The following is a 16,149-nucleotide window of genomic DNA, read 5'->3' on the forward strand; positions in this document are numbered from 1 at the left end:
AAATACCAACACCATACCAATATAACCACAGCATATAACAATTATAGAACAACAAGCATAATGAGCCTTCAGGCTGACTGGACCGCCTCGCTGGGCCTACAGCCTATCTGGACCGCTCCCGAGCCTTCGGCATGACTGGACCGCCTCGTGGGGCCTACAGCCTATCCGGACCGCTCACCAGGTATGTTGGCCTATAGCACAAAGCAGGACCGCCTCAACCCAACCCCCAATCAAACAAACATGTGCACATAAATATCATACGCTAGCTCATATCATATGACAGTCAAACCGATCTAACAGATCACTAATCATAGCAACATCCCAATAACCGGGATACAGACCTAACCGGTCACTAACATAGCATCATCCTATAACCAAGACACTGACCTAACCAGGTCACTAAGCATAAGCATACCACCATCCTAACTACCAGGATGTGATCAATAAACATATCATGCCATAATCCAGATATAAATATATAAAGGGTCGACCTTGGTGACTTAGACCCATTGGTATAGTGAGGATAACTCACCTTGCACTGTCGACTCGAAGATAAACCCAAGCTCTTGGATTGCCGGCACAACTCCACCACCTAAATGCATCATGGAACCATGCTTGTAAATTTCCAATTTCCCAAAATGCCTTAGAAGTCCAATGGTCAACCCTTGGTCAAAGTCAAAGTCATCTGCGAAGGTCAACGGTCTATGTTGACCTCAACTCGTCGAGTACATCCAGCCACTCGCCGAGTTCCTTGCATACTCATCAACTCGCCGAGTCACTTGAGTGACTCGTCGAGTTCCTAGTGTCAGTGGCTGTAACTCCTTGGCCAACTCGACGAGTTTTCCCCTTACAACTCGTCGCGTTCATACGTGTCCAAAGGTTGAGAAAACCCTAGCCGACTCGCCGAGTCATCGACTGACTCGCCGAGCCCAAGGCAATCTTCATCGGACTCGCTGAGTTGTTCATCCAACACGTCGAGTTCATGACCATCTTCATATGACTCGCCGAGTCGACCTTGCAACCCGCCGAGTCCCTTCAATCCTTCATCCAAACAGATGCATTTTAAGCCATGCAAAGGCTTCATACTGCAGATCTAAGCTCCTAGGGCATGTTTATCACGTAAAGTTGCAAACTTTACGTGCATGCAAGATGATAATGGCCCAAAACAAGCTAAAGGAGTGGTTTAAGGTAAGGGAAAGGTAATAGCTCGACAAGGACTGAAACTTTATCACAAAGAGGGGCTAAAGGATCCCAGATCTGAGGTTGCAACCTCAGATCTTGACCCAAATCGGAGAACCACCAGACAAACCCTAAAAATCCCAAACCCATAAATGAAGAGATCTAACTAAAAGAAAGCCAAGGTAACAACTTGTTACCTCCAAAATAATGCCAAGACAGAGAAGAATCCGGATCTACAACAGCCCCTTGCTCCAAACTTCTTGAACTCCAAGCTTTTACTCCAAAGATCCCTCTTCCAAGCTAAGAATCACACAAATATAGAGAGCCACCACAAATTAGGGTTTCTGAACTCCAGGGAGGTAGTAAGAGAGGCTAAGGGGAATAAGTGGTCCTTAAATAGGGTGCAAATCCCTGGAATTTAGGGTTTCATCTGCCAGCTCCTACTCGTCGAGTCCCTTCTTGGACTTGGCGAGTAGGTCACTAAAACACGCGGACCAAACCGCTGCTACTCGACGAGTAGGGCAACCAACTCATCGAGTAGACCTTGAAAACAAGAAAATTCTTATAACATCGATACTTGAGAATCAGGGCGTTACAATTCTCCCCCACTTGAACTAGACTTCGGCCTCGAAGTCTGCCATGGCGAACAACTCCGGATAGTGCTCCCGCATCTCTGCCTCTGGCTCCCATGTCCACTCGGTCCCCCTCCGATGCTCCCGCTGTACCTTCACCAGAGGTATCTCCTTATTCTGCAGAACTTTCATCTTTCTCGCCAGTATGGCCACCGGCCTCTCCACGTAATTCAGGCGTTCATCAACCTGAATATCATCCAACGACACCACTGTCTCCTAATCCATAATGCACTTCTGAAACTGCGAAACATGGAAGGTGATGTGGATCCGACTATGCTCCTCCGGTAGCTCTAACCTGTTAGCCACCTTGCCAACCCTGACAATGATCCTTAACGGCCCAATGTAACGGGGACCCAATTTCCCTCTCTTCTTGAAGCGAATCACACCCTTCCAGGGTGAGACCTTCAGGAGAACCATATCACCCACCTGAAATTCTAGCTCAGATCGGCGTCTGTCGGCGTAACTCTTCTGCCGACTCTGAGCGGTCTGCAGTCGCTTCCTAATCTGCTGAATCTTCTCGGTAGTCTGCAAGACTACTTCCATCCGTCCCATCACCCTGTGTCCGACCTCACCCCAACAAACCGGGGTGCGACATCTCTGCCCATACAACAGCTCGAAAGACGGGGCGCCAATGCTGGAACGATAGTTGTTGTTGTAGGCGAACTCTACAAGCGGTAGGTGGGAATGCCAGCTCCCACCAAAATCAATGACACACGCCCTCAACATATCCTCGAGGGTCTGGATGGTCTGCTCGCTCTGACCGTCAGTCTGCGGATGGAAAGTTGTGCTGAAGTGCAATCGTGTGCCCAGCTCCTCGTGGAACTTCTGCCAGAAACAGGAGGTAAACCTAACATCCCGATCAGAGACCATGGAGACCGGAATCCCATGGCGAGCCACGATCTCACGGACGTACACGTCGGCCAACTTCTCGGCCGACGAACTCTCCAGTATGGCCAAGAAATGGGCTCTCTTGGTTAATCGATCCACGATGTCCCATATGGCATCAAACCCCTTCGCCGTCCTCGGCAGCTTGGTAATAAAGTCAATCGTGATATGTTCCTATTTCCACATGGGAATCTCCAGGGGCTGCAACTTTCCATGCGGCCTCTGATGCTCGGCCTTGACCATCCTACAGGTCAAGCACCTCTCGACATACCAAGCGATTTCTCACTTCATGCACGGCCACCAGTAGCTCAAACTCAAATCCCGGTACATCTTGGTGGCCCCGGGTGAATAGAGAAGTGAGACTTATGAGCCTCTTCCATGACTGTCTGTCTGACTCCACCAGACATCGGAACCCATACCCGACAACAAAGGGTTAATAATCCCCGGCTATCCTACACAAACCAGGTGTTCTCTCCCCTGATCCTCTCCATCTTCCAGTTCTCTGGCTGCATGCCCTCGACCTGAGCATCTCTGATCAAACTCACAAGCGGAGAATCCACCGCTATCCTCATACATATCGTTGGGGTGGAAGACCCAGCTGACTTGCGGCTCAAAGTATCCGCCACCACATTCGCTTTACCGGGGTGGTAAAGGATCTCGCAATCGTAGTCCTTGACTACGTCCAGCCACCTGCGCTGCCTCATATTCAGGTTCGGCTGATCCATGATGTGTCTCAAGCTCTTGTGGTCCGTATATATGGTACAACGGACCCCATATAGGTAATGTCTCCATATCCTGAGAGCGAACACCACCGCTCCCAGCTCTAAATCATGAGTAGGATATCTCGTCTCATGTGGCTTCAGCTACCGCGATGCGTAGGCTATCACTCGTCCCCTCTGCATGAGGACCGCCCCTAAACCTGTGATGGATGCATCACAGAACACCACAAAATCCTTAACTCCCTCCGGGAGTATCAAAACTAGAGCCTCACACAAACGCTGACGGAGGGTCTCAAACGCCCTCTACTGCTCAGGCCCCCATCGGAACTCCACCTCCTTCCTCGTTAGACGAGTGAGGGGTACTGCAATCTTGGAGAAATCCCGTATGAATCTCCGGTAGTACCCTGCCAATCCCAGAAAACGCTTGATATCTGAGGGAGATTTCGGAACCTCCCACTGCATGACTGCCTCGATTTTGGCCGGGTCGACCAAAATCCCATCCCGGTTAACGAGGTGCCCGAGGAACTGGACCTCCCGTAACCAAAATTCGCACTTCGAGAACTTGGCATATAGTCGCTCTCGACTCATAACCCCCAACAACTCCCTGAGGTGCTCCTCGTGCTGCTCACGAGTCCTGGAATACACCAAGATATCATCTATAAACACGATGACTGAGCGATCCAACATTGGTCTGCAGACCCGATTCATCAGGTCCATAAATACTGTCGGCGTGTTGGTGAGCCCAAACGGCATCACCACGAAGTCGTAATGACCATAACGAGTCCGAAACGCGGTCTTCTCCACGTCCTCCTATCTGACCCGGACCTGATGATACCCCGACCTCAAATCTATCTTGGAGAACCAAGATTCCCCCTGCAACTGATTAAAGAGATCATCTATCATCAGGAATGGATAACGGTTCTTCACCGACAACTTGTTCAACTCCCTATAATCAATGCAAATCATGTGCGAGTCGTCCTTCTTCCTGACGAACAGGATCAGTGCTCCCCATGGAGAACGGCTAGGTCGAATGAACTGTTTGCCCAGCAATTCCTGCAGCTGTGATGACAGCTCCTACATCTCGGGTGGCGCCAATCGGTACGTCGCCTGGGCAATAGGAGCCGCACCTGGCACCAGGTCGATCCGGAACTCGACCTGCCTCTCCGGAGGTATCCCTGGCAACTCCTCCGGGAATACATCAGTAAACTCTCTAACCACCGGGACCTCTGAAACTTGAGTCTAGTCTCTAACCCGCGTATCCACCACATACGCCAAATAACCCGCATACCCGTGCCGAATATACTGTCGAGCCCTGGCAGCTGAACAAAACCCTGATCCCACTCTGGTGCCCTCACCATATACCACCAGTTCTCCCCCACTTGGGGTTCGAACTACCACTCGCTGGCCCTCACAGTCAATCATAGCACCGAACCGACTGAGCCAATCCATGCCTACAATCACACACACCTCCTCCATGGGGATCGAAATCAAATCTATCGGAAAGGACATCCCGAAAATCTCCATCTCACACCCTCGATAGATCGAAGAAGCAGAAACCCCATGTTCTTTGGCGATAGAGACTAGCAACAGACACTCTAACTCGCCCACTGGCACACTGAACTCCCTACTAAACGACTGAGATACGAAGGACCGACTTGCCCCCGAGTCAAATAAAACCAAAGCAGGCAAAGAGTTCACTAAGAACGTACCTAATCACAGGTACAACAGATAAGCAAAATACAATTATAATAAATGAAATAAAGGAGAGGAACATACCAGCAACCACATCTGGTGCTGCCCTGGCCTCCTCTGCGGTCACCTGGAAGGCACGCCCCTAAGCCTTCGGAGGCTCTGTCTTGACTGGCCTCCCATCTGGTATCCGCAATGTAGCCAGCGCTGGAGCCTGCGCCGGCCTGGCTGCGAGCTGTGGACAGTTGGTCTTCACGTGACCAACCTGATGACAATGATAGCATATCCTCATATCTGATGCAGGGGTTGTCTGGAGACAATCCCTACCATAGTGCCCCTCCTTGCCACACTTGTGGCATCCACTACCCGTCCGAAAAACTCCGGAATGACTCTTGCCGCACCTTCCACAAGTGCGGCTCTGCTGACTCTCGGTCCTAGAATCAGCGGTCTTAGACCGCTTAGGCGCCGGCTGCGACTGCGCCGGGGCCTGCCACTGCTCCCTCATCTGCAGTTCAATCTCCAACTCACGCCGCCTAGCGGCCTCCTGCAACTCCAAAAGAGTATCATATTGCTGGGTAGACACAAACTAACGGATGTCAGTCTTGAGCATGCTCAGATAACGGGTCATCTGAGCCCGCTCAAAAGCAAACTCTGGGCAGAACATTGCCCTCTCTGTGAACATGCGGGTGATCTCCGCCACTGTGTCAACCCGAAAATTTTTGCCTTGTAAGTCCAGCCAATCAATCGAGAATCAGACTCATTTATGCTATCTTATAGCATTGTTTAGGGTCTGTTTGAGTGTTCTAAGCCTAGTACATTCAAGTTTTGGGTTTAAGGATGAGTTAGCTTAACTTCATAGTATTGCATTCGGGCCAAACACTCCTTCAAGAGGAGTGTACGGCCGTACACATGGGTATACGGTCGTACACATGGGTGTACGGCCATACACCCATGGAGGTCGTGAACTCATGCCTTTAAGGAGGATAAACCTTCATTAATTCCTCATTTCTTACACTTCTCACTCAAGAAATCCAATTCTCTCTCAACTATCATCAAGAACATTCCTTCTAATCTTCAAAAGTGGTAAGTGATTCTTCCGTCCTTCTTGATATCTTCCTTAGTTTTGTAAACATCTCATGATTCATCCATGAAAACATCTCTTTATAATAGATCTTCAAACCTTCATCAATTTCACCAAGAACACACACTAGTTCTTGGTGGTTATGAACCCCCTTCAAGCTTCCAAATTGTAAGTATCCTTTCCATATACTTAGTATACATTATAAACTCTTGATTAACACCCTAGAAACAACCATTTTGCATGAACAACAAGAGTGTACAGCTGTAGACCCTTGCATGGTCGTACATACCTCAACACCCTCCAAAAACGAGAACTTTGTTCATCTTCTTGTTGTGCAATTGTCATACTAGCTTCCCCATGGATCAAACAACCCTTTAGCATGTTTTTCCCATGAGTGTACGGCCATACACTCCATGGCCGTACACTCCCTAGCATGGCCGTAAACCCCCTTTGATCAATCACATGTGATTGTAACACTTAGTTCAAGTGTTTCCTAGTCCCTAAGGTAGTTTCCTTGCATGTTAGTTGCTTTTAAACACTAATTACATGCCTATATATGCCATTATATGTCATTTAGGACTCGTTTGTGTCTCACGACTTCATTCGTAGAACTTCTCATCCTTACGCGCATATTCGATTGAATCACCCACATAAGGTGAGTTCATACCCCTATAATCAATCTTTTAAATGTTTTAAATGCTTTTAAGGGGGGGGGGGAATACAAGTTGAACACCATGATAATTCTGTAAATGTTTTGTGATAAACATCATTTTAAAGGATTGCTTATGTGTTTATAAGTGATCAAATCATTGCAACAACTCTTTTAAAGTTATGTTACTTTATAGTTTATAAAACTCTGTTTTTAAAGTACAATCATAACTTAGTAGATAAATGAGTCTTTTATTCAAGTCAGTAACAGTTCAAGTAAACATACTAATAAACTATAATAGGTATAGTTTAAGGATTCAGAACATACTATAAAGAGAAACAGGGAGGAACATACTATAAAGAGAAACAGGGAGGAACATACAATATACTATAACGGAAGAACAAATCATGATTAACACAATTATACCAATGATTCCCAGTAACCTAGGAAGGGAACGTATCATTAACTAATTGTTCTAAACAAAAGATGATAATAAAAGCGGTATAATGGATATATATATATATATATGGTGCATCTACAATATGCCATGATTTATATATATGGGGTACATCTGCAAAGTACCGGATTTATTTATAAAGGGGTACATCTACAAAATACCAGATATTAATAAATAAAACACAGAAATGTATACAAAACTCACAACAGTAACATGAACAAGTATTTTTGTAGTCACTTTAAAAGACTACTCCATACTTTCATTTTCCCATTTCTTTCATAGTGGGACATTCTCACTTGAAAGATAATGCAAACTATTTTCAAGTAAAGATAGTTATAAACTAGGGAAAACTTACATCATTACAAGCGACAAGCAGAACAGTGGAGTCTTAGTACATTCAGTAGACACTACTAGAAAACAGCCATTTAATGACGCGCAAACAATGACATGCGTTGATAGACGATACGCATTTGTGCTTGCCCTAAAAAATAATGTCAGTTTTGCAAAATTTGAAGGATAGAGGACACGCATTTTTGTGTGCCCTAAAATTAGTGTCAGAAAAGAAAAAAAAAAAAATGCGGAGGGCACCTTTCATAAAATGTGTGTCATCTAAGTGTGTCGCTTTATAATTTTTTAAAGAAACATGTGTTTTAAGGCGGGATTTCACCCGCCTATGTTGGATCCCAAAAATTAACCCCCCCCCCCCCCGCCTCTTCCAATTAGCAAGAAAAAGCCCTAGGGCCTTCGTCTTCATAGCAGCATCGCACCACCACCCAACCTCCGATCTCGCACCGCCAAGTGTCTCCGACCATCTTCTCCAACCATTTGGGAGAAGTTGTTTCCAAACGTTTCAATATTTCATTACGTTTGGCCAGCTTCTAAGCCAATTTTCCCTTCCATCTTACGAAGACATCCTATTTTTCTTCTTCAGCGATTCCTTTCTCCTCTAACCACTTTCCCTGATTCTCCCCTGAATTACAACAAGAAACCCCTAAATCTTTCCTTTAACTCGTCTTCGCAAAATCAAGCGCATACAACCATCGTCTATGAGAGTATGTATGTCTTCTTCCTCTTACAATCGCTAAGCCCTAACACCGATGATTGAAAGTCAATTGAACCTCCGTTCGAAGAAAAAGGTAAGCATTTTCCTTTATTTATTCCATTCCGTTAGTTCGACCTCATATTCTTCTGTTCTTCGTCTTTTTTCTTCCACATTATCAACTCTAGTCCTATACTGTGTTTTCTTTAAATAGAGAACCATTCAATTTAGGGCTTGATTGCAATTTTCTCCACGAAGCCCTTCTTCAGTAGTCAGCTTTTTCATCTTTTTCTGAAGGACCAATGCCCTTCTTCAGTGATTTCAGGATCCATGTAAGTATCGATGTTGAATTCATCTTTTTCTGATTGCCTTTCCATCTCCAAATGCAAATAGGTCTGGAACTTTACATTATCTGTGATTTTAAGGGATGAACTTTCTTTTAAAGACCTTGCAAATTCCTTCGCGCTTTCTGATTTTCCACTTAGAACTAATACAACATGTCGTTGGGACTCCATGTTTGCTATAAAAAAGCACGATCCAGTTAGTATACACATATCATAAACACTGGATTCTGTAATCTTAGATGATAGTGATACTTAAATTGTAATACTTAAATTGGTGTGTTTAAGATTTTGTAGGTCCCACATGAAGGACCAATGTGTGATCTGTTATGGTCGGATCCAAATGACAGATACGGGTAGGGGATCTCTCCACGTGGGGCCGGGTACACATTCGGACAAGACATCGCGTCTCACTTTAACTATACAAATGGGCTTACTCTCGTCTCCAGAGCTCACCAGCTTGTCATGGAGGGTTTCAACTGGTGCTAGGTTTATTTACTTAATTACCCCTCCATCCCTCTATCCCTCTCTAATGATAATGATTAGGCTTATTGATAAGTTGCTGATTGATATTAGGACAAGAATGCGGTGACAGTGTTCAGTGCACCAAACTACTGTATGATAGTGTTAATATCAGTTTCCCTGTTCTTTTTTAGACTTGATGCACCTTTGATGTATCAAGTTGCCTGTGTTTTCCTTGTCATATCTGATTTTTGGAAGAGTATGAAACGAGGAATGGGCATGGTTATGTTCTTTATGCACAGTGCTTCTTACTTCAAAAACAAAGCTAGATCAGTATTGGGACAGAAATGGTGGAGGTCAGAAGGTCAAGTCGTGTTGCGCATCTGCCTACCCCTGTTTACAAGGAGCTCGTATGTTTCTCTTGTTTCTTCTTCTTCTCCCTCTTCTAGGGCTCTTTTTTTCGTATTGCATACAAATTTGGAAAAGATTATTCAGCACCCAAAAGTTATTGATCCTTTTGGGCATTTTCTTTTTTTGTTGAAAATGGTTTATGAGCGAGTTGAGTTACCAAGAAGGTAAGCTTTTAGTAAGATATCCTAAAAGTTATTCCATGTATGATTCTTGAATCTTGATTACCCATTGACTAGTTTTCTCTTTGCATCAAACTTGTATAGTGGAAGAAGGTATAGCTATTCGCGAAGGGACATGGGAAATCGTGTGTATGCATCTGAATTCATTCAATCTCTCTGAATCATTATCGATGGTGCTTCCCACCTATGAGAAATTCCAACTTTATCAAATGTGTTGATAAATTAGATGATATTGTACAGTTAATAAACTCACACTTTTATTTCCTTTAATTTTTAATATTTAAAGGAATCCTCTCTCCAAAGATGTTTAAAGTAGCTGCCACCCTCGTTATTTCAGTTGCCATGTAATCCCATCTTCCATTTTGTTTTAAATTTTCAAGAATTCAATAAATGCTGTTTCTTGAAAGCTTTTTTTAAATGACTGAAAACCTATATTAGTATTTAGTAGAGAACATAAATATGAAATTATATAAAATGGTTATATAATTAATAAATTATTTATTGATTCAGGGTGGTATGTTGTGTTGTAGTAGCTGTACTTGTAGCAGTGGTTGCATCTAGTCCAACAAAGGGATGGAGTGGAAGAAGTCTAAGTCTTCTTGATCCGTGAGTTTCATGTCTCTTGTTTAACAACTATTTTAATATAGTATTAAATGCTATTAATAATATGCTCTATATGTTTTCAGAAACTTTCTATATGTGACATGTGACATTCCTTTTTGTATTGTGTTAGAACGTATGCAAGCAAATACATACCAATTATTGCAAGTGTCAGTGAACATCAACCACCTACTTGGCCATCTTACTTTATGGATCTAAATGTATTAGAATTCTTGGTTCCCGCTGGAATTATTGTAAGTTCATCTCAATTCCTATTAGTGTCTCTTACCTATTCCAAATTTACCCCTTGTTATTTAAATGGAAGTGGAATGACTTACAAGATTAAAGATTTGAGACTTTAAAAAATGAATAATTGTAATGTTTTATTGAATTTAGAGTAAAATATAATTAGTTTTATTACCTGATGTTTATAATTCATGCATGTTTACAGCTGTATTTTCAACCTTGTTCTAACATCAAACCCATAGGTAGTATTTAATTGTTTATTTACGGTTGTGCCCCTGAACTATTTTGTATTAACATCCATAAGCCTTTTGTTCTCATGTTAGTTAAGATTCATAAAGATACTTATGTTCTAGCTGAATATAAATAAGTCTTTCTAGTAGCCCCACCCTTATCCTTAGCAACATAATTAATTACATTAGCATCTAATATAATTCGGTTCTACTTACAGTTAGTTGGTGCCTGTAATGACCCTAAACTCCTTAAAAAACTTCAAATTCTAAAAGAAGATCCACAAGAACTGAAGATAGAATACATGGGGCTAGAGGGGAAGGTTAAGGGGCTCAATTCAGCTTTACAAATTTGAGGAAATCATCTCAAAAACATCAACAGTAATGAGGAAGAAGCAAGCCACTGTATCTAGAAGTTTTGGAGGAAACGAGACTCAAGCAAAATCAAACACACGGAGAGTTGTTGGCACATAGTAAGCTAGATAATGCAATTGTATATAAATTCTGCTTCTCTTGAGTTCATTTTTTTATAACATTTACTCATTATTGGAATAATTATTTGTATTTGGCATATTAGTGAAATGAACTATCTTTGTTATTTATGGTACTTTATTTTGTATTATGAGATTTTTAATGTATTATTTAATTTGAAAATTAGTAAATCTATCAACATATATAATTTTTAAAACATTTAACTTTATGACACGCAAAAATGTGTGTCGTCTTTCTTTATGACAGGGGCTTTAATGATACGCAATGCGCGTCGTATATGTGCGTCGTAAGGTTACGACACGCAAATGCGTGTCGTCTTCTTTATGACAGGGACTTTCTTGACACACATTGCGTGTCGTAAGAGCGCGTCGTAAATGCGCGTCGAAAATATACGACGTGCAAAAGCGCGTCGTTTCTCGTTATGACAGGGCCTTTCTTGACGCGCATTTGCGAGTCGTCTGAGCGTTTTATGACGCACATTGCGCGTCGTAAAAGGCTGTTTTTCTAGTAGTGAGAAAGGGGCCTATAATGCTAACTTTCTGATTACTTAGTTTATACATCAAGGATATATATTAATCGGATCCGACAGGTAGTAGGATGTGTGCTTTCTGCTTCATTTCCTGTTCCTTGTTTGGTTGTGGGCTTAGAGCATATTCACCCAGTCTACTATCTATTCAATCTTAGCTATATGTATATTATGTATACACTAAGTAATCATAAGGAGTACCAGGTATGGGTCAGGTCATAGTATACAAATTCAATACACCGTTTTCTAGTACAAAACATACTTTTCAGATAGAACATTGAGTAAACTAAAGTAGAAACTTATAAGTGAAAGGTTTAATCCACTTTATTAAACCAGTATAACTTAAAGGACCTTGGTGGTTAATTCTATAATACCTTAGTTTATACATATGGGTTATATATAATTAATACCCGATAGGTAGTTGGATGTGTGCTTTCCGCCTCATTTCCTGTTCCTTGTTTGGTTGTGGGCTTAGGGCAGATTCACACAATTAACTATCTGTTCGATATTAGATTATATATAGCTAGTATAAACTAAGTGATTATAGAAGGAACTATTGTGGTTACCATTTTTACTAAAGAAAATAAGGGTTTTTCTTAAAGAATGTTTTCATCAAATATAAAGGAACTATTACAGTTAACTCCGTGAGTGCCATGTGCATACGCCAGGGTTATATATAACAAAGACCTAACAAACAATGGGATGTGTGCCTTCGGCCTCATTTCCTGTTCCTTCTTTGGTTGTGGACTTAGGGCAGATACACACAACCGATTGTTTGTTTACTCTGGGTTTTATATAACTTGTATCCGTTTAGTACTCATAGAAAGGATTGTAGAGTCATTTTACTTATCTTTCATCAGATAAGGAAATATAGGATTTTTTGGAGGAACAGGCGAACTTTTCTAAAAGAACTTACAACCTACTTTACATCACTAAAATCTTATGAACTCACCAGCTTAAATGCTGATCTACGCTTTCAAAATAACTTGTATTCTTAGGAGACTAGTAGACAGGTACGCGCACTGGGATTCAGAAGATGGAGCATAGTAGCTTCATGTCTTGTTTTGTTATTTACTTTTATAGTCTATCTTATGTGAATCACATACTTTGTAAACACTTTCTTTCTAATGAAATGGTTGTTTGTTACTTTGATTACTATGATGCATGTCTTGTGATACTAAACATGACGTCCTCTGCCCCCGAACGTTTCCGCCGTTCCGGTTTGGGGGTATGACAGATTGGTATCAGAGCATTGTTTATAGTAAACTAAGTATATCAACCGATAAAAGATATACAACTATAAATGCAATGGGTCCGAAGTGCTCTGGATAATAATATATTTTTAAAATATAACAATACCTTATAAAAGTATACATACATGCTTATACATATATACATACTAGAACAAGTATCACAAGAAGAACATAACAGGAGTATTTAAAGGTTGAACACTGCGGTCAAACCTGGACAGTTATGTAATCATATCTAGGATCAATATAGCCTGATCAACTATATTCATTCGAGATGTGACCGACATGTGTTTGGGAGTGATGTGGTGTTGCAACAGTCTTAAAACTTACCTAACTCTATTCAAGGGATTTCTAGATCAGTACATAAAGATAGAATACTATGGGAGTATTTTATGATACTATAAGACAACAACAAGTTTAAAACATACCAAGTTCAATAAATTAAAATACTATAGGAGTATTTTAGGCACTATATAAATAACTTATGTGATAATTTAAAGACCCTTCTGGTAGGTCTATGATTCCAGAGTGTATACTGCCAAGGTTTTATATAATTGAGATTTTATAGACTTAGAATTTGTGATCTATGCTTCACTACCTATTCCTTGTTTGGTTGTGGTTTTGGAGTAGGATCACTTATTCGAAGGTCTATTTAATCTTAAATTATATACAACTTGTATACATTGCGCAATTATAGGAGGACCCAGTAAGGATCACCTCATAATGTTCCACTTAATCTCATAGATTCTTTAGAAACTTCCATTCTCGCACGACAAACCCAGATAGATGTAACAACTTCCTCATAGCAGTCAACAGAAGAGTCAAAGAGGAACAAGAGCGGGTTCATGAGAAGTTTTCAAAGAGTGATCAGCCAGAGAAACTAAAACGTCTTATGTGTCACACTAATAAATAATACCCATGAATGACTTAGTGAGCTAGTGAATACACTACTTACATTATGTGATAGGATTATTTCTCTTTCGTGCAACTAGTTTCAGTTATTCAATTCACAGATATTCATTCGAGGATAGCCACTTCTGATTCACAAAGTTTATTCTATAAACTCCTATTATGAATTGTTTTCCATAACCCTATGAAAGTCGGAACCAGATACACTCAGAACTAGGATAACTTAGTCTTTCAGCTTTCGGCTTATATCCACTACTATAGACTCATTTCCATCTCATCTTTGTATTCTTTTTAGCAAGATGCCTCCTCGTAGATCAAACAGGTGCACTACTCCGATAACCCCAACTCAAACTCCACAGTTCGATCCTGTTGCTCTCCAAGCAGCGATATCAGCCGTAGTGGCAGCTGCTCTATCTCACATCAGCGAAAGTGGTACCTACAGATCTGGTAGCGGTTCCTACTTAACCAACCCTGGAGTTACTCACGGACACCCAAGGGAGTGTTCGTACAAGGACTTCATGAACTACAAACCCAAATCCTTTAATGGAAATGGTGGAGTCATTGCTCTGATGCGATGGTTCGAGAAAATAGATTCGGTCTTCGCAATCTGTTCGTGCCCAGAAGGGAGCAAAGTGAAGTTTGTTGCATGCACCTTCTCCGACAGAGCCCTGACATGGTGGAATAGCCATGTTAAGTCACTGACCCTATCAATGGCTAAATCAATAGGTTGGGAGAACCTGAAAGAGATGATGTTGGAAGAATACTGCCCGAGGGGCGAAGTTCAAAAGCTGGAACAAGAACTATGGGAACACACCATGGTCGGTTCGGACATAGTGACCTATACTGACAGGTTTAGTGACCTGGCAGCACTATGCCCCCGGATGGTTACCCCAGAAAGTAAGAAGATAGAAAGGTACATCTGGGGTCTATCTACCCCAATTCAAGGAGATGCACTGTCTTCTAACCCAACTACTTTCGATAGTGCCAAACGCCTGGCTCAGCGGATCATTAACCATGGAGTCCGCCATGGTGTGGTAGTCCCTGTTCCTGAGCCATCAAAGGGAGAGGACTATAAACGGAAGTCGGGGAACAAGAGGAAGAAGCGAGCAACACAGGAACCACCACAGGAGCAACAAACGAGTACTATATACGCCGCTACAACACCTGCTACTCCAGCACCTGCCAGTCGATATGTTGGAACTCTCCTGAAGTGTGATGGTTGTAACTACCACCACACCGGAGTATGTCGGAAAATGAAATGCTTGAATTGCCACAGGAAGGGGCACACTGCCCAGTTCTGCAGGGCACCGGCACAACCGATCTCCCAAGTCCCCGGAGTTGAAGTAAACTGGGTCTGCTATGGCTATGGTGAGACAGGACATTACAAGAGGGACTGCCCGATAACAAGGAACTCAGGAGCGGATGGACGGATTCTGATGATCACCGCTGGAGAATCTACCCCGGAGTCGCCAGCGAGCAGCGGTACGTTTTCGAAATAAAAAAATTACTTTAAAAATTAATTTATATTTATATAAGTTTAAAACTTGGGGAAAACATTTAAAAGTAATTATAATAACTCACTAATATGAACAAGTCACAGCATTCACAAGAGAACTAAAGATCCGTTCAGGGAAGCTATGATGGCTTAGTATGTACATCAGGGTTGTGCATAGCTAAGATTTTGTAGACTTAGAGTGAGTGATTCTGCCTTAATTCCTGTTCCTTGTTTGGTTGTGGATTTAGGGTAGAGTTACTCAGTCGACCGTCTTAATCATCTTAATTATACATAACTTGTATATGTCAGGCGATCATAGTGGTACCGAGGAGGATCATAATATAGAGTATCGACACTAGTTATCAAAACACTGCACTATTAGTACTCGCTCATCGCGGTACGATTTGTGGCAGTGGTAGCATCAAGGAGAAAACAGAAAGCACTAGAACGTTTACACAGAATACATTGTCGAGCATACTATGGATGCATCATTGTTTAACAAACATTTCTTTCAAATCGGCCAAACTTTTGTTTCTGTAAAAAGTCCGTTGTCATCATTCATCATGAATTGGCGTGGTCCTCACCATACTAAGTTCATATGTTTCCATCGCCTTGACCGTCAAATTCGCGAAACCCTCGTCATTCGTAACGACAGCCCGACCCAGACCTCGGAATCGTCTA

Source organism: Lactuca virosa, chromosome 3 (genome assembly GCF_052849685.1).
Source record: "Lactuca virosa cultivar CGN04683 chromosome 3, Lactuca_virosa_CGN04683_v6, whole genome shotgun sequence".
Taxonomy (NCBI): domain Eukaryota; kingdom Viridiplantae; phylum Streptophyta; class Magnoliopsida; order Asterales; family Asteraceae; genus Lactuca; species Lactuca virosa.